Source organism: Triticum dicoccoides, chromosome 3B (assembly GCF_002162155.2).
Source record: "Triticum dicoccoides isolate Atlit2015 ecotype Zavitan chromosome 3B, WEW_v2.0, whole genome shotgun sequence".
In the NCBI taxonomy this organism is placed as follows: Eukaryota; Viridiplantae; Streptophyta; class Magnoliopsida; order Poales; family Poaceae; genus Triticum; species Triticum dicoccoides.
This window is the reverse complement of record NC_041385.1, coordinates 727,397,416-727,419,193: the sequence shown is the minus strand read 5'-3', so window position 1 is coordinate 727,419,193 and position 21,778 is coordinate 727,397,416. Positions and strand designations below refer to the sequence as shown.

The following is a 21,778-nucleotide window of genomic DNA, read 5'->3' as shown; positions in this document are numbered from 1 at the left end:
GAATTGCTTCATGAGCCAACAAAACTTTGCTAGAGCTTCGTCTCTTCAATAACCATGGCCTCTGTTGCCTTGCAAGGTTGATCATCCCTAGAAGCCAGTGTCCATATCCCATCAACATCATACTTCTTTGTTTTCTCTTTAAAATTTTCTGGTTTTTGTTTGAGAGGAAATAAATTGTGCCCAATATTTTCATTAGATTTATTATTCGCAACGAAATTTTATGTCGTAATGCTAATCTGTACATCGGGTCCATGTACATCGGGTCCATTTATGGAGCCTGTACATGAGAACAATGCCATCTTGATGTGCGTCAAGGTAATTCTTCATCAAAAAAAATAATCCACCCAGATATTTCATTAGATACAACTAAAAAGCAGAATTCACGTTCTTTCCCTCTCTCAAATGCCATCCGCAAGGAAAAGCATCAACGGCAAGAACATCACGATAAACATTTAGTGTATCACAAATATAGCAAAGAATTAAGGTACTCGATTTCCATACTGCCAATTTAAGAACTTCAAGAAAACTCAGACCTAATTTGACTTCGAGCCTGGGTTAGGGCACTCAGCCATGAAAATCTAGCTTAGTTGCTTGCTTATCTATGGGCTGATCCATTGGAGAGTAAAATAGGCGGTTATTAGGTAGGTAAAAGTTTCTCATAGGTGTAAGAGTAAAACTTGATGTTGTACCACAGAACCCTGCAAAAATTACCGCTATGTTTCAGAATCATTGGAGAATTTGAAGAAAATAAATACTTCGAGTACAAAACAAAAATTACTAAGATACGAGACATTATTTAAATTCAAAGAGTACAAGATTAATTTGACCAGATTCAAACTCAAATCTTGCACAGAATATTCTAATTCAAAGGATACAAAAAGTAAATGGACAAAATCTACCAAGAAGTGGTGCCACATGTGTCTACTGCCACTGCTGGAAATGCTCCAAGTCTGGTCAGTATCAGTGGGAATGCCTAGTTCTAAATAAGGGAACTGTAATTTGAACAACAGCAGGTCCCAGAACCACACCTCAAGCAACATGTCGTAGCCCATATAGCTCCTCGTCCTCTGTAGTGTAAAGATCCCAATCCCATTCTCACTAATCTATCCATGACAATGAACTGACATAAGTTTTAGCATGCCAAGGAAAGGAGATGGTAGCATTTGGATTTGCCAGGGTAGGGAGGAGCTCGAACAGAAAAAGGAGCCGGTGGAGATAGCTTAGCCTTGCATGCAAAAAATAACATGCCAGAAGGCTGGGAGGAGATCGTGCGCGGACGGCCAGGGTGTTTGCTCGAGCGAGCTGATGGCCGACAGCTGTGCTCGAGTGCAGACGGAGCGCTAAGCTCGAGTTTGATGGGAAGCAGCATAGCTGGGACAAATGCCTGCATCAGTAAAAAAAAATGTAAAAACTTCTCATAATTGCAGTCATCCATGAGAACAAAATTTTGCTAATTCACGAAGGTCATAGTCAGGACCTTAGAGGCATTATTCTCGTCTTGTCAACGTGCTACATATCCATAGTCAGAACTCGTAAGTTGTAGTACTGTTATATGCTTGGACACGCATTTTTGAGATAGATTATTGCTTGTTTCATGGACTCATGGAATCAGAGTATCATAGTATCATTAGCAATGACAAGGAAGAGCTCCCAAATTAAGTAGAAGATTGCTTCATCCCTTCTTGAATGCCTTTTCAGAGAACCTGACAAACTAACAGGGCATTACTTAAGCCACCTAACATCCAAAATTATAGAACCAAAAAGATGCAGTATGCTCATTTCCTGATGATTTAAAATAGAACAGATGTGGCTATAATAACATAAGTAGGCTCCACTTTTGCCGAAACCACGATGTTGGGACAGGAATAAGAGTATCACTCAACTCAAGCAAGTGCCACGCAAAGCAACCAGTGAATATCATTTAAGCTACCTGATAATGACAAACTATGTTGTATGAATATGATGTTAGTACACTTCAGCCATCATTAAATAAGCAATGAGCATCATAATAGCAACTTCACGATTAGTATAGTGTCTGATAAGAATGCCAAATTAGAGGAACAATTCATAAGTGCTTTAGTTGGCAAAACAATTTATTTTGACTTGGATCCATCGATGATAAATCAAGATGTCGTGGAAAACGCTTTGCTGCAGATCAGACTGAAGGAAGCACCTGAGCTGGCCACTGAGTCTTCAGGGAGAGTAAGCGTCAGCGGCTCCACATCGTTGGAGAAATAATCTTCAAACCTATGTTACACCATTGATAAAAACAGTGGTGAGTAACATGAAACCTAAGATTCAGAGAGATCTATGAAGCCATAGTCAAAGGAAAATATTTCTGCTGCAATATTTTTGTAAAGCAAGTAAGTCGAGTCATGTAAAATGAAGCAGATGTACCTGGCTCTGTGATGCGCTATCCCATATAGTAGAACGCCCGTGCGTTGCTACGGGCTATAATACATAAATATGAATCGAACAAATGATTAAGATCATCTTTAAGGTCGAAACTCATTTCTTGCTCGTATGTCCGGATGGACATCAAACAGACGCCAAACAGGGGTGTCCAACAAGATGAAGACCAATGTTGTCCTAATTGTAGTAGAAATGTTTCCTTAGGAAAAAATCATGTAAAAAACCTATGAAAAATTCTTTGAATCAAAGAGGCTCTGAGTAGCAGAAAGAATGATATAGCGCAGAGTTTGTTTGGGACAACCAAAATAAATAGTACACCATCTAACGCCACTCTTTTTTGTATAACATGTTCTAAATAAATACTACTTCGTCCCACAATATAAGACGGAGGGAGGGAGTACCAACTAAATTCTAAATACAAGTACACATATACACACTATGGAGTACTAATGCATGATGCGAATTGAGATATTCTTGAGCTACCTTCATTTACATCAATTAAGAAAGCACCATACCTTTCGGTTGGTAAATGGAATTGCCATCTTACAGACGGGAAAAAACCATATGAAAATGCCTTTGATACTTAGTGGTAGGCCACCAGAGAACCTAGTGCTTCCCGGCCCCAAAATTCGACCTTGAGACTTCTCTTGCTACCAAAAGAGAAGCAAGCTTTGGCAGGAGCAGCGACAGAGGGTGCATTAGTCAACATCTTGCTGTTGAGGAAAATGAAACATGATTTATAAGAAGGAAGCAGCAACTGCAAATGTTGGCCAAAGAAAGCAAGGCATAGAAGGAACAACAACTACCTCTTCTTAGGATTGTTGGCATCTTAGTTTCCAAGAGTTGCTTAATTAGCGAGTGAGAATATAATAAATCTTAGCTAGGATGTTGCACAAAGGAGACAACACATAAAGGCAAGGACAGAGCACCCAGTCACACCTAGTTGCAGCTAAAGTCACTTCCTTTGCAAGCGTTGGCATCGCTTCAAAATAACACGAGGAAAGAAAAAATAATGGTAAGTCAAAGTGTATCCTTAGTAAATGTACAAAAAAAAATTTGACAGACAACCAACGTCAAACAAAAGGTGCAAGTGAAGGAAGCATTTCCTGCTCAATTTATATGACATAGCAAAACAAAATATTTTGTAGTATGGGTAAGGTGAGAGAAGCTCATCATACAGAATAAAAAGGCATAGGAAATTTCATCCACACATAGCTATATGTAGAAATCGTTTTACGGCAGAAGTAAAAAGAAACAGAGGAAAATGCAAGGAGGGAACAAAACCATTTTGTGTGATTTTATGGTCAAAATATGGTCCTAACCATAGAAAAAACAAATAGAGCAATGGTTGATATATATTTCAAACTTACCTTCAACTTCCTCCTTATAAGTATCCACTCTCTGCTCGCAAAACAACAGCAATTCCTACAGATTTATGGTTGAGTAGTACCTCGGTAATCAGCTAGAAACTTTTCATCTAACTCATCCTTCTGGTTTGCCATTTCCTGAAAATTAAGAGATAGATTTAGGTGTTTATAAAAAAAATGCAAACTTGACTTTCCAAACTGAAGAAAAAGAAATAATAAAAATATATAGGCACCTTAATCAAACAATTGCTAAGAAAAAGAAAGGAAATTAGATGTTATTCACTCTTAGGTACCTGCTATATCTTTTAGTTTGCATGTAGCAATATCATATGTTCCCTTTGGTTGTGTCACCGACAAAGAAAATAAAACATCGTCTCTGCTTATTGGAATTTCTGGGGTCAGACATCATAAGAGTCCATTTCTAAATTCAATGGGTCCTTGGGATTCAATTATTGCCTAGATTATTATTTATCAGAAGTCCTTGGCTAAAAGAAGAGCCCGGTGCACAATTGAGAAGACATCAGAATGTGTTGGAAAAACATTATTCAGATGATCCTGATGAACGAGCACCAACAGCCAGCATCCTTCATGTCACTCGATCTACGACCAGACAAGATAAAAAACAAACTTCATTCTCTTCCCAGCTCATCACTAAAGTGTGCACCTTGCCATAGCTCTTTGTAGGTGGAGTAGACTGTAAGTGCTGATGGTATTTACCAACAATGATGCTGCTGTTGAGCTCATCACCAGTATCTGCAAAAGAAATGGCAAAGGTACATATGTTTTTGCACGGAAAGGTAAATTGATGACTAAAAAACCATAAGCAACATGCATCAGGTAGTTGAAGGCAAGAAAAGGAAGGAATTCGATCGGCTCACATGAATACACCTTCGCTAAAACCAGCAAAAGAAAGACAATGAATGAATCCTAATGCTTACCGATCAGATGCATTACGCCAGCGAAGATATCAACAAAAAAAGAGATCTGCAGTTCATATTAATACAAAGAAAATATATTACAGGAAAACAGTGGTCCCATAGGTGGCTTGCTGACCATGTACACAGGCTGTCTAAAGTCATATTTCACATGAGCTTCCCTATAAGTTTCATGCAATACATAAGATACTGAGATCAGCTAACCACCAATGGGGGGATAGTTTTCTGCCTGAGGGTTGTGCTGTTGTGCATATCTCATAGGTGACTCACTTCCCCTGCTGGCTCTTCAGATTGTCATGCACTGGTTTGTTTGTTATCCCAGTTGGCCGCTGGTGCCACAAGAACTGTGTATCAAAGTCGTAAGGTTATATAAATGAAAAGGAATTAGTTTAGATAACTAAGTTAATATGTGTTTTTTATTAAAAAATTATGTACAGAAAGTCCAAATCAAATCCACATACAAGTTACTGATGATTAGAAGTAATACCGTTTAGCCGACTATGTACAGAAAGTCCAAATCAAATCCACATACAAGTCCAATGTAGTTTGTACTATTAATTAACACAACCAAGTTATGGGTAAAAAATGCAGTGTTAAATACTTTTGCATATCATCCATATAAAAAACAGAAAAATGCTAGCTCTAAAAACTGTTTAAATGGAACCGGCGTGTCAGAGCCCTGAGATAAACAGATCTCAAAAAAAACTCCATACGTTAACAGCTGTATGATCTAGCTAGGTGTGCAAATAGGTTTTAAAGAAACTCACAGGAACAATCTTGAAGAGCATGTGTAGAATTGTAGATAGTCAGTCAAATTAAAAACTGAGGTCGTAGCATGGAACAGTTGATCCGAAAGACCCGCCATTCCAATGCACAAACATTCAGATGCGTGTTCAGGAAGATGACAAAAAGCACGAACATGACATCTCCTAGCTAGCTAATGTACAATGATAGATCATACATACTTGGCTCTGGTGAAGAGGAAGGCAGCGGGGTAAGACCGATCATACATACATGCTGGAAGCCGAGTCAGGCAAACCGTCGAACGGCTGGGAGGCGGTCCTGACGGCCCTAGATTCAGGCCGGAGCACCTGAAGGCTGAAGCATGGCCGGTCACCGCGGACGGCACGGCCTGCCCTGGACTCGGATGGGGATCGGGCAGGTGCCGATCTGATCTTGCGTTGAGTACTGGAGGCCACACTCGGTCGTCCTGCAACCGCCGTCCGCGGCCGTGTCGACACAGACCCAAGCGCAGCGGTACTTGGGCTTGCCGATCTCGCGATCGATGACGCGCTGCATCACCACCACCAGCACACAGAGGAGGGTAAGGCATGGCTGGCGGAGGAGTCCCGAAGGGATCGCTGACGGTGAAGGTTCGGCGGCGCAGGATCAAGGGCGCTTGATGTGCGAGCGAGGGCGGCAGCGAAGGGATCCTGGATGGGAATCGAGGGCACTCTGAACCCCTCGCTCGCTTGTGGTGCGAGTCGTCGATTTTTTTTTGTAGGCTTTTTTCGTAGGTTTTTTTCTCATGGTTTTTTCGTTCTAGCGCTCGCTCCCTCCTTAGCTCTGATCGCCTCGCTCCTTCCTAACGTGGGTTTTTTTATCGATGGGATGGTTACTTGCGGGGGTGGGAGGTGGGAGTGACGATAAAAAAACCGGACGAAAATGGTGGGACGAAAATAAAATCGAAACACAGACTACCACTGAGACATTAGGAGTAGAAATACTCACACAAATATCGTGCTACACTACCATGTGTATTTTACAGGCCATCATTTAACACAATAAAGAGACCCCAAAAAATGACCGGAACCTAGGGAAACGTTCCGTGTCAACATGCGGTGGGATGGTATAAGTAGACGGGTCACCTACTCCCCATTCCAACACGGCTTGTGCCATCCTGGTTTCTCTCGAACGAAAGATGGCCTCCAACGATGGTGCTGATAGCTCAAGCCGTGGTCGCCGTCCATACCGTGCGCTTCGGATGAGAGCCTCGTTGTCATCACCTTCTCCGCCTCCGCCACGGTGCAAACGTGCGCAAGTCGTCGCTAGCTCTGTGGGCGTCAACGCTGCGGGATCTGAACGCCGTCGACGTCCCTACCGTGCACTCCGGATACGTGCCAGCAACTCATCGCCATCGCCATCGCCTCCACGTCCACTGCCAGGTAATCATATGTGCATTTTCGTTAACGACTCCTCTGTTCTGTACGTAACGTACACACTTCAGTTTACATGCATGCATGAACGAACATTCTTTTGTACCATCGGCCGAGACCGAGATGCTAAGTTCGTTACGCGCGCGTGCAGGTGTCGCTGTGGAAGCGTTGCCGCTAGCCGTGCCTCTGGCGGTGCCAGCTGACCCCCTGGTGGCTGATCGAGTGTCTTCCCCGCCAGCCGTTGCTCTGACGGTGCCAGACGACCCTGTGGTGCTGGCGCCACCATCGCCGCAGTTTCCGAGTGTTCCAGGCCCCGTGGCGGCATCACCCTAGTTTACTCATAGCCTTTCTCTCTGGCGGCATGATCATTTGAAGATCGCTACAATAAAGGGGGATGGTTCTTGCGAATGCATCTTTAGTAAAATTTGCTTCGTGTTGTCAGATGACGAGTATTTCTTTTCTGTATTACATTGTTGTTGTAGTAGCTGGAGGAAGCCAAACTGGTGCTTTTAATTTACCTTGTTAGAGCACTCCAACGCCGACTCGCAAATTTGCTCCGGCATCTATCAGCGAACAAGAGGAATCAGTCCGCGAGCACTGATGCCAGATGCCGCCATCCAACTGCATTCACATACATTTTAAACAACTTTTCAACTAAACAGACGAAATTCACACAAACATGATGGATTTTCATATAAACCGGATGAGATTCGTGCAAACACGACGAATTTTTGTACGTTTCAAATATTTTTAGAGGAAAAAAGCAATCCAAACCCTAAACCTATCCTACGGCAGCGGCTGTCATTCACTTCCTTTGTATTCCGCATCGGCGACCACGTTCTCCATCTGCCATCTTTACAAATAGCGGCGGAGTTTAAGCCCCGTGAAGTATAGACACGGTCTTCGATGAGGAAGAGTAGAACATGGGGGACGGACCGGCCCACTAGGGACACCATGCCCTGCCGCGTCCCATGCCCTACTCATTCTCGGAGGAGTCCGCGACATGTCCGTCGCTGACGTTGGTGGACATGAGGTAAATGATGGACTTGGACGGTTTGTCGCTATCTGCCGGCCACACGTGCCCCCGTAAGTTTGACGGCGGCGCGTAGGACGCACAGCTGGCGGCCGCGTCCGCGTCCGGCTGCACCGAAACTTCATTGCGAGCGGCGTGCTCGGCCTCGTAGAGCATGCTCTGCTCCGGAACGAAGTTCGCGTTCGTCGCCGCCATGGCAGCCGCTACCTCGTTGCTTGCGCATTTGCCGTAGATTTGGCCGTCCGCCAACTGGTGCTGCTCGAGGAGGAACATGTTGTACCTCTGCTCCTCATGCACCTGCTGGAATGCCAACATAGGAGCCGAGCAGGCTGCTCTTCCTCCGTCATGGCGGTGTCGTAGTGCGCCTACGCTTGCTTCATGGTCAGGCTAGAATGCACAGGCACGGGGTCCGGTGTCGTGTCGTTGTCAAAGCCCGTGGGGTCGTTAGTGGAGACCTCGCGCGAGCTGGCCGGCATGCCCTGCTCGACCGCCTAGCACGGCGAGACTGCCAGGCGGCTGCAAGGGCGGCCACCTGATGTTTCGTCTCCGGTGAGAGATTATCCCTCAAAACGTTCCTGCTCGCGGTCATGGCGGATGTGGAGCAAAGGAGGAGGATGTGGAGCGTATGTGTTGTGGTGTGGAGATAGCCGGATGTGGCCACTTTTAAATAGCGGATTACGGTGAGGGTAAGCGTACGGGTGCATCAATGCGTGGCGCCGGAGTTGGTTCCTCGCCCGGCGAGCCTGCTTAATGGCAGCATCCAGACGAATGGGCATTGAAAGGGCGTGGTAGATATCCGTCCCATCCCGTCCAATAAATGTCTCTCAAGCATTGAACATGCGCGGACACCAGGGACGTGCAGCAGGCGGCACTCTCAGCTGGTGCACCGCTTTAATGTCGGCGTTGTTGAAAGGCCGCGTCCACTCTGAAGCCGGCGTCATTGCGGAGCGGCAGCGACATGAATGTGGCAGCTCGCTCAGGGCAGGAACGAGCGCGGGCGAGGGAGGTTTTTTTACTGGGCCAGGGTAGTCAGGAGCGAGCGTGGCAGCGGTTTGGACGCCCACAAAGCCCTCAGTTTGTCTCCAATTTGCTGGGGAAAGCACGTCTGACCGCTCGACGGATTGACACAGGTTATATCGGATGACACAACATGTCCGGACCGCGCGGTCTGAATGTGTGCTACCGCTTTGAAGGCGCGGCCTTGGAGATGCCTTTATGTTGTATGCCAGTGGTGTTCTACGTAACTTCGGAAGCCATTTTAAATATATTTTTACTAAAAGGAACTCCATGCCTAGCGTGGCACATGTTCTGCTGGCGGTATGCGAAACGATGTCTGTTTTCGGTTTGACCATCGTTTCTTAATTTATAGACATTATACAACAACTTTGGTCTTTCTTCTAGTAAGTATGTGGTCTTTCTTTTAGTAAGCATGCACACTCAACGACTTTGAAATAAATTCAACCATATCAATATCGAAAGAGTGAGTTGTAGAGATCCAACAAATCTCAGCCGCTTAACCACGTCTATCTAATGATCTACATCACTCCAATATTTAGCGTTACACATGTTTAACACACTCCACTAATTAATATCATCCCTAATATCAACGTCAACATTAATAAGGTAATTATATCCTACCGAATATTAACATGTAATTATATGTTGCCCAACATTAATGTGCAATGCCGTTAATATCTTGCCTAATATACACAATTACTAGTTCTAAAAACTTGTGAGATTGGACCATATTTAACATGGACCTGGAGTGTATGTGGGCCTTTGAATGGGCCAAAAATAAATAAATAAGTTAGTAATCTGGAGTGTAGACATACTACTATAACAATTTGTAGGCATCTAGCCCAGATAAAATTGCCAAGCATTGAGCTAGGCCAAAATAATAGCAACCATTCCCCATTCAAGGCTGCAAGAAGCATTTGGATGGCCCATCGAGGTTGCAACATATTGGTTTGGCTTGCAAAACTATTGTCAATGCAATTTGGGGCGGTAAGGAAACTAACCAAGCATCATATCCTCATGTTTGGCAAAAATCAAAATCAAGTATCTTCCTAAATATTGCCCCTCTTATGGATATCTACACGTGAAAAGAACCAATTTGAACTCTTTGAATTGAAAACGAGAGAGAACTAAAATATAAACAAATTTTCCAAAACGCATTCCTATAATTCAAACACTTGATGTAATCCGGTCAAGTTCCAACCTCAGTCATGTACATACAAATATCTAACATGGGTCCATCGTTCGTCCTACCATGATAATGTGACGTGTTGGGAGGAGATGAATGTAATTTCAAGATCACATGGCACGTAAATAAAAAGGAAAGGGAAAACAAGATCACAAATAATAAAGTCGACGAAATACTCACCAGAGCATTTTAGTGTAATTTCTCTCGTCATGAGGAGTTTATGGGGGCAAAAAAGTATATAAGATGTTGAAGAGATCCCGTGGACTGTTAGCTCCCCCATAATGTAAACGATGTTTCCCGTGGCCGAGGAAAAGGTATGATGCAGTTGTCCATATTAGATGCCAACTTCCTACCATGTATTGACGCATCATTCCCTCTAGATGACCATACATCTGACTCGATCTGACTAGATCCGGCCATATGTATCTGCAAACCGCGAAATCACACATATCATGTGCTAGATCTATATAGATGCATCAAGATCCAACCGTATTTTCACTTTGAATGACTGGAATGTTTAGATATGTCAAGATGCAAACACTGATATGGTAAACCATACCTTGACTTTGATAGGACCTAGATCCACATAGATTAAGCCACTTCTACGACAAATCTCAATAGTCTCCGGCTTGGTGGAAAGGATTCTAGATCTGAAAACCAACAAAAATTACTCGCCTGAGAGTTGACATAGGGGCGATATCAATGAAAAATGATGGATGAGAGGTGCATCCAGGGGTGAGACTATGAGATTTGAGGATGTCATCAGTGCGACAAGAGGGGTTGAGCACATATGGGCATTGCATGATAACTAGAGAAAGCGATTTTTGTCATGTCGCTCGTGGAAAGAGAACATGGAAGGGGGCTATATGAAAGGTTTGGCTAGGGAGGGGAATGCAAAACTGGTAAAATTATTTGCTTTGGGGGGAGGAGGAAACAATATACAGTGTTGGCCATTCCATATTAACTAGTTTCTTCGTGTTGGAGACAGATATGTGTATTATTTTGTGCCAACCATATGTGCAGTATTCCATTAGCAATTGACGAGGGAATATCTTCAGGGTAGGCCCATATATAAGAATGGACCAGCCAAAGCCCCAGGCCCATCAGTATTATACCCGAAGAAGCCATCAACCAAGGGGTCCTATGCCAAGGGACTAAGTGTCTACAAACAGATTCTACTCTTCCAATTGAGCAGGCACCGTCAGTCGGCCATCCTCCCAAGTGGGTAGTAGTACGACGCCCCATAGTTGGCTACACCAAGAGATACCCATATGATCAAAATGATGTGTTCAATGATGTCTTACCCAATGTACCACACGTAGTTAAATACAACACTAACTAGTAGTAGCAGCCATGAAACAGTTAGTTGTGCATAATGCCATCAACAACATTAATAATAGCCCGTTAGGACACCCCTCCTACCACACTCTATATAAGCCAAGAGGAGGGCACCGGGCAGAGGCTTGGATTCCCATTTGTAACCTACATACAAGAGGAAGAACACCACCATAGAAGTAGGGTATTTTCTGTTCCAATGAGGGCCTGAACCTATATAAATGCTTTCTTGTACTTCCATTTATACGTATAGAAGACACGACGCCCCTACTTTCATATCCATACAGCATTGTCAGGAAAATATTCACGGCCATTATCACCCACTGTGGGGAATATCGTCTATTGAATCTATGACACATCGTCTTCTTCATAACCCTCTGGCAGCATTCATTTAGGCACCCTTGAGTTCGCCACGGATCAGTCGGTGTGTCATCCAGATGCCCCTTTGAACAACTCTGATTTGGAGTATCCACTTTTGGGCCAATGTCTCGAGCACCCTGTGCTTCAGGTATTGACTTTGCATTACTCGGCTGGGCTGACGCCCCAATGCCGAAAGTGCTCTGACAAGGATCGTGTTCATCATCGTGCTAGTCAGCTGGTTGGTATGATGGATACAAACTCACTCTTCCATGTGTTGGAGTCATGTCCTAATAGAGAGGAGAGCTATAGAGCGCAGTCTTCCATGATGCCACCCCCGGAGTCTACTCTTCCTACAAACAGTGCATTCGATCCGTCTGATTTAGCCCACAATGAAGCAGCAAATCAGGGAAGAACGGGGGATCATGGCTCACCTGGGATCAGTTACAAGCCATTGAGCACCCCTTAACACTCCCATCCTAGGAATGACACCGGCTGACCCCGTGTTGGAGGTGTCGGTATCAAAACCGGCAGATCTCGGGTAGGGGGTCACGAACTATGGATCTTGGATCGATGGGTTACAAGGAACATAGAGACAGGTTTTACCTATGTTTGGGCCCTCTCGAGGAGGTAAAATCCTACGTCCTGCTTGGTTGTATTGATGTCTGATACTTCTCAGTCATATCTATAATTTTGATTGTTCCATGCGAATATTATACAACTTGTATACACTTTTGGCATCATTTTATATTATTTTTGGAACTAACATATTGATGCAGTGCCAGGTATCAGTTCCTGTTTGTTGCATGTTTTTTGTTTTGCAGAATATCCATATCAAATGAAGTCCAAATGCGGTAAAAATTTATGTATCCGGAAAAAATGTGTTAAAATTTCAGCACAATCGGAGTTACGGATCTCCGGATATTTAAGAAACAGTGAAAGGCCACGTCTGGGGATCGCGAAACAGAAGAGAAACAAAGAGAAGATCCAATCTCGGAAGGGCTCTCGCCCCTCCACCGCCCTGGAGGCCATGGACTAGAGGGGAAAGCCTCCTCCCATCTAGGGAGGAGGCCAAGGAAGAAGAATATGAAGGGGGCTCTCTCACCCTCTCCCGGTGATGCAGGAGTGTCGCCGGGGCAAGGACCATGACGATGATCTACATCAACAATCTTGCTACCGTCAACTTGGATTCCCATTTGTAACCGACGTACAAGAGGAAGAACACCACCATAGAAGTAGGGTATTTTCTATTCCAATGAGGGCCTGAACCTATATAAATGCTTTCTTGTACTTCCATTTATACGTATAGAAGACACGATGCCCCTACTTTCATACCCATACAACATTGTCAGGAAAATATTCACGGCCATTATCACCCACTGCGGGGAATATCGTCTATTGAATCCATGACACGTCGTCTTCTTCATAACCCTCTGGCAGCATTCATTTAGGCACCCTTGAGTTCGCCACGGATCAGTCGGTGTGTCATCCAGATGCCCCTTTGAACAACTCTAATTTGGAGTATCCTCTTTTGGGCCAATGTCTCGAGCACCCTGTGCTTCAGGTATTGACTTTGCATTACTCGGCTGGGCTGACGCCCCAATGCCGAAAGTGCTCTGATAAGGCTCGTGTTCATCATCGCGCTAGTCAGCTGGTTGGTATGATGGATACAGAATTACTCTTCCATGTGTTGGAGTCCTGTCCTAATAGAGAGAGCTATAGAGCGCAGTCTTCCATGATGCCACCCCCGGAGTCTACCCTTCCTACAAACAGTGCATTCGATCCGTCTGATTTAGCCCACAATGAAGCAGCAAATCAGGGAAGAACGGCAGATCATGGCTCACTTGGGATCAGTTACAAGCCATTGAGCACCCCTCAACACTCCCATCCTAGGAATGACACCGGCTGACCCCGTGTTGGAGGTGTCGGTGTCAAAACGGACAGATCTCGGGTAGGGGGTCACGAACTATGGATCTTGCATCGATGGGTTACAAGGAACATAGAGACAGCATTTACCCAGATTTGGGCCCTCTTGAGGAGATAAAATCCTACGTCCTGCTTGGTTGTATTGATGTCTGATACTTCTCGGTCATATCTATAATTTTGATTGTTCCATGCCAATATTATACAACTTGTATAAACTTTTGGCATCATTTTATATTATTTTTGGGACTAACATATTGATCCAGTGCCAAGTGTCAGTTCCTGTTTGTAGCATGTTTTTTGTTTTGCAGAATATCCATATCAAATGAAGTCCAAATGTGGTAAAAATTTATGTATCCGGAAAAAAATGTGTTAAAATTTCAGCGCAATCGGAGTTACGGATCTCCGGATATTTAAGAAACAGTGAAAGGCCAGGTCTGGGGATCGCGAAACAGAAGAGAAACAAAGAGAAGATCCAATCTCGGAAGGGCTCTCGCCCCTCCACCACCCTGGAGGCCATGGACTAGAGGGGAAAGCCTCCGCCCATCTAGGGAGGAGGCCAAGGAAGAAGAATATGGAGGGGGCTCTCTCACCCTCTCCCGATGATGCGGGAGTGCCGCCGGGGCAAGGATCATGACGATGATCTACATCAACAATCTTGCTACCGTCAACTTGGATTCCCATTTGTAACCTACGTACAAGAGTAAGAACACCACCATAGAAGTAGGGTATTTTCTGTTCCAATGAGGGCCTGAACCTATATAAATGCTTTCTTGTACTTCCATTTATACGTATAGAAGACACGACGCCCCTACTTTCATACCCATACAGCATTGTCACGAAAATATTCACGGCCATTATCACCCACTGTGGGGAATATCGTCTATTGAATCCATGACACGTCGTCTTCTTCATAACCCTCTGGCAGCATTCATTTAGGCACCCTTGAGTTCGCCACGGATCAGTCTGTGTGTCATCCAGATGCCCCTTTGAACAACTCTAATTTGGAGTATCCACTTTTGGGCCAATGTCTCAAGCACCCTGTGCTTCAGGTACTGACTTTGCATTACTCGGCTGGGCTAACGCCCCAATGTCGAAAGTGCTCTGACAAGGCTCGTGTTCATCATCGCGCTAGTCAGCTGGTTGGTATGATGGATACAGACTCACTCTTCCATGTGTTGGAGTCATGTCCTAATAGAGAGGAGAGCTATAGAGCGCAGTCTTCCATGATACCACCCCCGGAGTCTACTCTCCCTACAAACAGTGCATTCAATCCTTCTGATTTAGCCCACAATGAAGCAGCAAATCAGGGAAGAACGACGGATCATGGCTCACCTGGGATCAGTTACAAGCCGTTGAGCACCCCTCAACACTCCCATCCTAGGAATGACACCAGCTGACCCCGTGTTGGAGGTGTCGGTGTCAAAACCGACAGATCTCGGGTATGGGGTCACGAACTATGAATCTTGGATCGATGGGTTACACGGAACATAGAGACAGCATTTACCCAGGTTTGGGCCCTCTCGAGGAGATAAAATCCTACGTCCTGCTTGGTTGTATTGATGTCTGATACTTCTCGGTCATATCTATAATTTTGATTGTTCCATGCCAATATTATACAACTTGTATAAACTTTTGGCATCATTTTATATTATTTTTGGGACTAACATATTGATCAAGTGCCAAGTGTCAGTTCCTGTTTGTTGCATGTTTTTTGTTTTGCAGAATATCCATATCAAATGAAGTCCAAATGCGGTAAAAATTTATGTATCCGGAAAAAAATGTTTTAAAATTTCAGCGCAATCGGAGTTACGGATCTCCGGATATTTAAGAAACAGTGAAAGGCCAGGTCTGGGGATCGCGAAACAGAAGAGAAACAAAGAGAAGATCCAATCTCGGAAGGGCTCTCGCCCCTCCACCGCCCTGGAGGCCATGGACTAGAGGGGAAAGCCTCCGCCCATCTAGGGAGGAGGCCAAGGAAGAAGAATATGGAGGGGGCTCTCTCACCCTCTCCCGATGATGCGGGAGTGCCGCCGGGGCAAGGATCATGACGATGATCTACATCAACAATCTTGCTACCGTCAACTTGGATTCCCATTTGTAACCTACATACAAGAGGAAGAACACCACCATAGAAGTAGGGTATTTTCTGTTCCAATGAGGGCTTGAACCTATATAAATGCTTTCTTGTACTTCCATTTATATGTATAGAAGACACGACACCCCTACTTTCATACCCATACAACATTGTCAGGAAAATATTCACGGCCATTTTAACCCACCATGGGGAATATCGTCTATTGAATCCGTGACACGTCGTCTTCTTCATAACCCTCTGGCAGCATTCATATAGGCACCCTTGAGTTCGCCATGGATCAGTCGGTGTGTCATCCAGATGCCCCTTTGAACAACTCCGATTTGGAGTATCCACTGTTGGGCCAATGTCTCAAGCACCCTGTGCTTCAGGTATTGACTTTGCATTACTCGGCTGGGCTGACACCCCAATGCCGAAAGTGCTCTGACAAGGCTCGTGTTCATCATCACGCTAGTCAGCTGGTTGGTATGCTAGATACAGACTCAGTCTTCCATGTGTTGGAGTCATGTCCTAATAGAGAGGAGAGCTATAGAGCGCAGTCTTCCATGATGCCACCCCCGGAGTCTACTCTTCCTACAAACAGTGGATTCGATCCGTCTGATTTAGCCCACAATGAAGCAGCAAATCAGGGAAGAACGGCGGATCATGGCTCACCTGGGATCAGTTACAAGCCGTTGAGCACCCCTCAACACTCCCATCCTAGGAATGACACTGTCTAACCCCGTGTTGGAGGTGTCGATGTCAAAACCAGCAGATCTCGGGTAGGGGGTCACGAACTATGGATGTTGGATCGATGGGTCACGAACTATGGATGTTGGATCGATGGGTCACGAACTATGGATGTTGGATCTCGGGTAGTCAGCTGGTTGTATTGATGTCTGATACTTCTCGGTCATATCTATAATTTTGATTGCTCCATGCCAATATTATACAACTTGTATACACTTTTGGCATCATTTTATATTATTTTTGGGACTAACATATTGATCCAGTGCCTAGTGTCAGTTCCTGTTTGTTGCATGTTTTTTGTTTTGCAGAATATCCATATCAAATGAATTCCAAATACGGTAAAAATTTATGTATCCGGAAAAAAATGTGTTAAAATTTCAGCGCAATCGGAGTTACGGTGTCAGGACCCCGATCCTAAGTCACACTGATCTAGCATGTAACACATCATATCACTTTGCGGCCTCACGCACGGTATTCCCACGGGTGCCACCTTACCTGGCCCGGGACCGTTTGCGCCTTTTGGCTCACGTATATGATAGTGCCGCTAGCATCCATATGACAAAGAACCCGGGCTGACATGGCTAGTCGTGAACCCAAAGTGGCACTAACTTACAGGGACAGGCATACATGACCCAGGAACGAACGTGTCGGTCATCAGCGAGTGAATCCGGGCTGTAGCAACTGGGCTAGCAGGACTCCGGTAAACCGGGCTATAGCAGGCTAACAGGACTCCGGTAGACATCGCGTGACATTTCCGCGAAGGGACAGACACAGGAACGAAGAAGGACACATGCCGGCCAACCTAAGTGTTCCGGAGCAGTAGCAAGCTACCAAGGCTCAGTGGAAACACTAGGAGACATTTCCCGGTAAGAGAGGCTACAAAGGATAAACAACTAGATAGTCAGATCCCACACATACCAAGCATTTCAATAACATTCACACAATATGCTCGATATGTGCAAATACAACATGGCATCACAACATGACTCTACAACTCAAGTATTTTATTCAATAGGCTCCGAGGAGCGAGATATTACAATCATGGGTCTCATGACCCAACAATCAGAGCATACAAGTCAAAGCACATGCGGAAGCTTAACATGTCTGGGTACAGACATCTACAAAAGAAAAAGGCTGAGAAGCTGGACTGTCTATCAGATCCTGCCGAGGGCACAATATCGTAGCTGAGGTAACAAGCTAAACGTCGAAGTCCACGCGGAACTACTAGCGAGACTGAAGTCTCTCTGCAAAAACATAAATTAAGCAACGTGAGTACAAATGTACCCAGCAAGACTTACATCAGAACTAACTACATATGCATCATTATCAACAAAGGGGATGGTGGGGTTTAACTGCAGCAAGCCAGCTTTGACTCGGTGGCTATCCTAAACTACGACTGCAAGTAACTCTTTTGAGGTGGCGCACACGAGTCCACATATTCACCATATCAATACCCTACGAGAACGCCATCCATAGCACTCACACTTATCTTGCGTATTTTAGAGTATCCACTTTCACTTGTCTATGAACTGTACAGGCAACCCAGAAGTCCTTTTCCGCGGACACAGCTATTTGAATAGATCATATTAACCCTGCAGGGGTGTACTTCTTCACACACGCTCTCACCACTTACCGCCGTTTACACGACATGTACTCGGCAACCTTCAAGCAGAAGCCCAGCGAGGGTGTCGGCCACGACCTGACTAACCACACAAGTCTCTCGTCCAGGTTTATCGCCTATTCGGGTTCCATCCGCAAGGAGATCCGGCCGGGGTGTCGCTCACGGCCCCAAACGATGTGTGCAGGGTTCCCAATCCCACCATCCGGGTGCTACTTGGTACACCGGGCCACTGTGCCTAGTCTGTCCCAAGCCCACCTGTACCGGGTGCCACTTGGTAGACTACTAACACTACCTACAAACACCATAAACTAGTTGCAACTCCTGGACAGAGATCATGTTGATTAATAAGTCGAGAGGGGTCGAGTTACCGGAACCCAATGTGTGGTAGTAACTGGTCATGGATCACAAACACAGAACTCAGTTCCTGAGGACGGCTGCAATGAGACAACCCACCATGTACTCCTACATGGCCTCTCACCTCTACCTTTACCAAATCGTGTTCACACACTTAGCTCTCAACAGTAGGACATGTTCACCACATTCCAATTCATCCCCGATGAATTAGACCTAACTCAACTCTAAGCAGTAGCAGGCATGACAAACAAGCATGAATGAGTAGGCACATCAGGGCTCAAACAACTCCTACTCATGCTAGTGGGTTTCATCTATTTACTGTGGCAATGACAGGTCATGCAGAGGAAAAGGGGTTCAACTACCGTAGCAAGTAACAGATGAATCATTGTTGTCCCAATGCAGTAAAAGAGAGCAGGAGTGAGAGAGTGGGATTGTATCAGAATGAACAAGGGGGTTTTGCTTGCTTGGCACTTCTGAAGATAATATAGTTCTTCATCGGTGTCATCGATCTCATCGTCGGAACATCGTCTACTAAGAGGGGACAAATACCGACAAACAAGGAAGAAACACAATCAATGCAATGCACAATATGATGCATGATCATGACATGGCAATATGCTGTGGTTTGGGCTAATGCAACTAGCAGCAAGTTAAATGAAGGTGGTTTGAATCCAAAATTCAAATCCAAACTCCATATGTGAAGGTTTAAATGCCATTTATATGATTTGTACTAAACAGCAGCTATAAGTTGTTCTAACATGCATGCAAATGGTACAGATGGATAGATTGGATTTTTCTGATCATTTTTCATATATAATTTATTTGAATTGGAGCTACGGTTGATTTTATATGAATTTTAGAAGTTTTGGATATTTTCTGGAATTTCCTGAATAAACTTAAATCTAGAAAATGCTTTATTGCATCAGGGTGACGTCACTGTAATGTCAGCAGTCAACAGGGTTGACCCAGCTCAAACCTGACCAGTGGGGTCCACTGGTCAGTGGCACAGTGCTCTTCAGTGTCAATGACAGGTGGGCCTGGTCAACGTTGACTTGACCAAAGTCAAAGCTGACACATGGGGTCCACGCAGATTAGCACTAATCTAAACAGGTAGTTAGACTAAACTAATTGGCCTCGGGGACCCACATGTCATCGGCGCAGGCACTAACTAAACGAGTTTAGCGCCTAAACTAATAGCGCCACGTCAGCTGCCGGCGTTTAACCGCCAGCGAGCTCAGATTGTGGCGGCGTCCGCGTCGGGATTGCGCTACAGGCCACGGTTTGGGGTGTGGTTGGGTTCTATGGAGAGCCGGGGTTGAGCCACGTCTTTGGGTGGTGGAGCTGGACCAGATGGTCGCCGGAATCAACGCCGGCGACGAGGTTTGCGGTGGCCGGAGCTCGGGCGAGCTCGGGGTCGCGGTTGCGGTGGCCGTGGCGATGTGCGATTAGCACCTACGGCGTCTACGTGAGCTCACGAACCCAACGGAGGCACGCACGGAACCAAATGGCCACCGGAGCCTCGTCGGCGACGAGCTTGTGCGGCGGCGTGCTGTCGGGTGAGAGAGGCGCGGCGGCTACGGCATGCTAGAGAGAGAACAGAAAGGGGGAGGATGATCAGGAGCTCACGTGGAGTGCAGTGGTGGACTCGGCGTGCTCGGGGAAGCTCGGACGGCGGCGAGTCGGCGATGGAGATCCGCGGCGGCCGACGATGAAGAAATGGTCGGGGACGGCGCGTTGGAGCTCTTCCGGCCATGTGAGCTGACGGAGAGGACGAGGGTAGCACAGCGGAGCTCGGGGGCTGGTCCGTGGGTCTAGCGCTGGCCGGTGGCCGCGGTGGTGACGAACGGCGGCGACGACGCGTTCGGGTGTGCGTGAGAGAACGGGGCAGAGGAGGGGAACAAGGGAGAGGGAGAGAGCGAGGGGGTCCAGGGGGTCGGGGCGGCGCCGAGGAGAAGACGCGAGGCGTCGCGGTGGCCAGGCGGCGCAGGCAGGTAGCCTGGTGGCGTGGCGCCCGCGCGCGCACCGGCACGCTCCTCTCTGCCTGCCTGGCGAGAGGAAGCAGGTGGCTGGCACGGGCCAGCACAGTGCTGGGCCGGCCAGTGGACTGCCAGGTGGGCTGGCTGGGCTGCCAGGTGAGCGCCAGGTAAGTGCTCTGTTTTATTTTTTTCTGTTTTGTTTTATTTTTTTAATTTATTTTGCCACTGTTTTCAAATTCAAAAAGAATTTCAAACAATGCCAGAACATTCTGAAATATTTTATGTTACCTCTCTGGACTATTCCAAAAGTACATAAAACACTTCAATGCATTTGAAAACATATTCATTATATATTATGAATATATTCCCAAATTCAAATAGATTATTGATTTAAATTCAGAGACCAAATAATTCCTTAAAAATGTTCCAGAATTTTGGTTTGATATATAACTCTTGCCAAAATTCACAAAACTATTTTTAGGGCATTTTGGATTCACAGAATGCAATTTAAAGGGTGCTTGCCCTTCTTTTAATTAGATTTCTGAGGTTTCAACAATCCTCAATTCAAGTTTCAGAAAAATAGACATGATTTACACATGAAGCTAGCCTAGAGCATTACCAGAAGGTAGGGATGTGACAGCTCACCCCCACTAGACAAGAATCTCGACCCGAGATTCAAGACGTGAGGTAAGAAGACAGAGGGGACACGAAGCTAGCACAATCTTCACGATCCAGGTTGCACTTCATAAGAACCTTGATTCGATCATCATCTTGTCTCGACGTCTTGCTCTGAGAACTCCAACTAACATGACGAGAAGAGGAAAGGAAAGCTCTGGAAGAATCTATCTCCTTGAAGACCGAACAACTCGGGATTAACTCACAGAATGAGACATAACAACATCTCTCGAGCTGGGACACGAAACACACATCCAAAGGGATGGGGTGAAAGAGATGACGAGGGTTCACTAGGTAGACAACAATTCCATACCTAAGAGGGTGATGAACGGTTGTCAACGTAGCGAGGAGTTTGAGTTGCCATGATACCATAACAAGACATCTTGGAGGAGGGTGATTCGTAGAATTATTACCTTAAGTGGCAAAAAGAATTACCTTTGATTCAGAGATCATCGAAAATCTTTTATACCAGCCTAAGGCAATTCTCAAGCGATCGTTTGGAGGGGTTCGGTAGAATGGCATGCCCGAATTAGAATGGATGATGTGGATTACCTTGTTGAAAACAACACAAGGGATGATTTTAGTAACTAGGGAGAAGCTCAACAGT

At 45.5% G+C, this 21,778-nt stretch overlaps 1 long non-coding RNA gene across 14 annotated transcripts; it reads right to left on the bottom strand.

Moving 5' to 3' along the window:
• Nucleotides 1-346: 346 nt before the first annotated feature.
• On the bottom strand, nt 347-6,231 carry LOC119278118. 14 transcript variants are annotated; one of them, XR_005137584.1, is made up of 9 exons: nt 4,073-6,223; nt 3,783-3,917; nt 3,219-3,394; nt 2,928-3,125; nt 2,398-2,589; nt 2,174-2,247; nt 1,478-1,703; nt 1,029-1,384; nt 347-698 (listed from the first exon to the last, which is right to left on the bottom strand). It is a non-coding gene; the product is annotated as an uncharacterized LOC119278118 (long non-coding RNA). The 14 variants fall into 14 exon arrangements; XR_005137582.1 differs by lacking the exon at nt 347-698 and having other exon boundaries at nt 775-1,384; nt 4,073-5,058; nt 5,482-6,231; XR_005137581.1 differs by lacking the exon at nt 347-698 and having other exon boundaries at nt 775-1,384; nt 4,073-5,058; nt 5,680-6,231.
• Nucleotides 6,232-21,778: the final 15,547 nt, after the last annotated feature.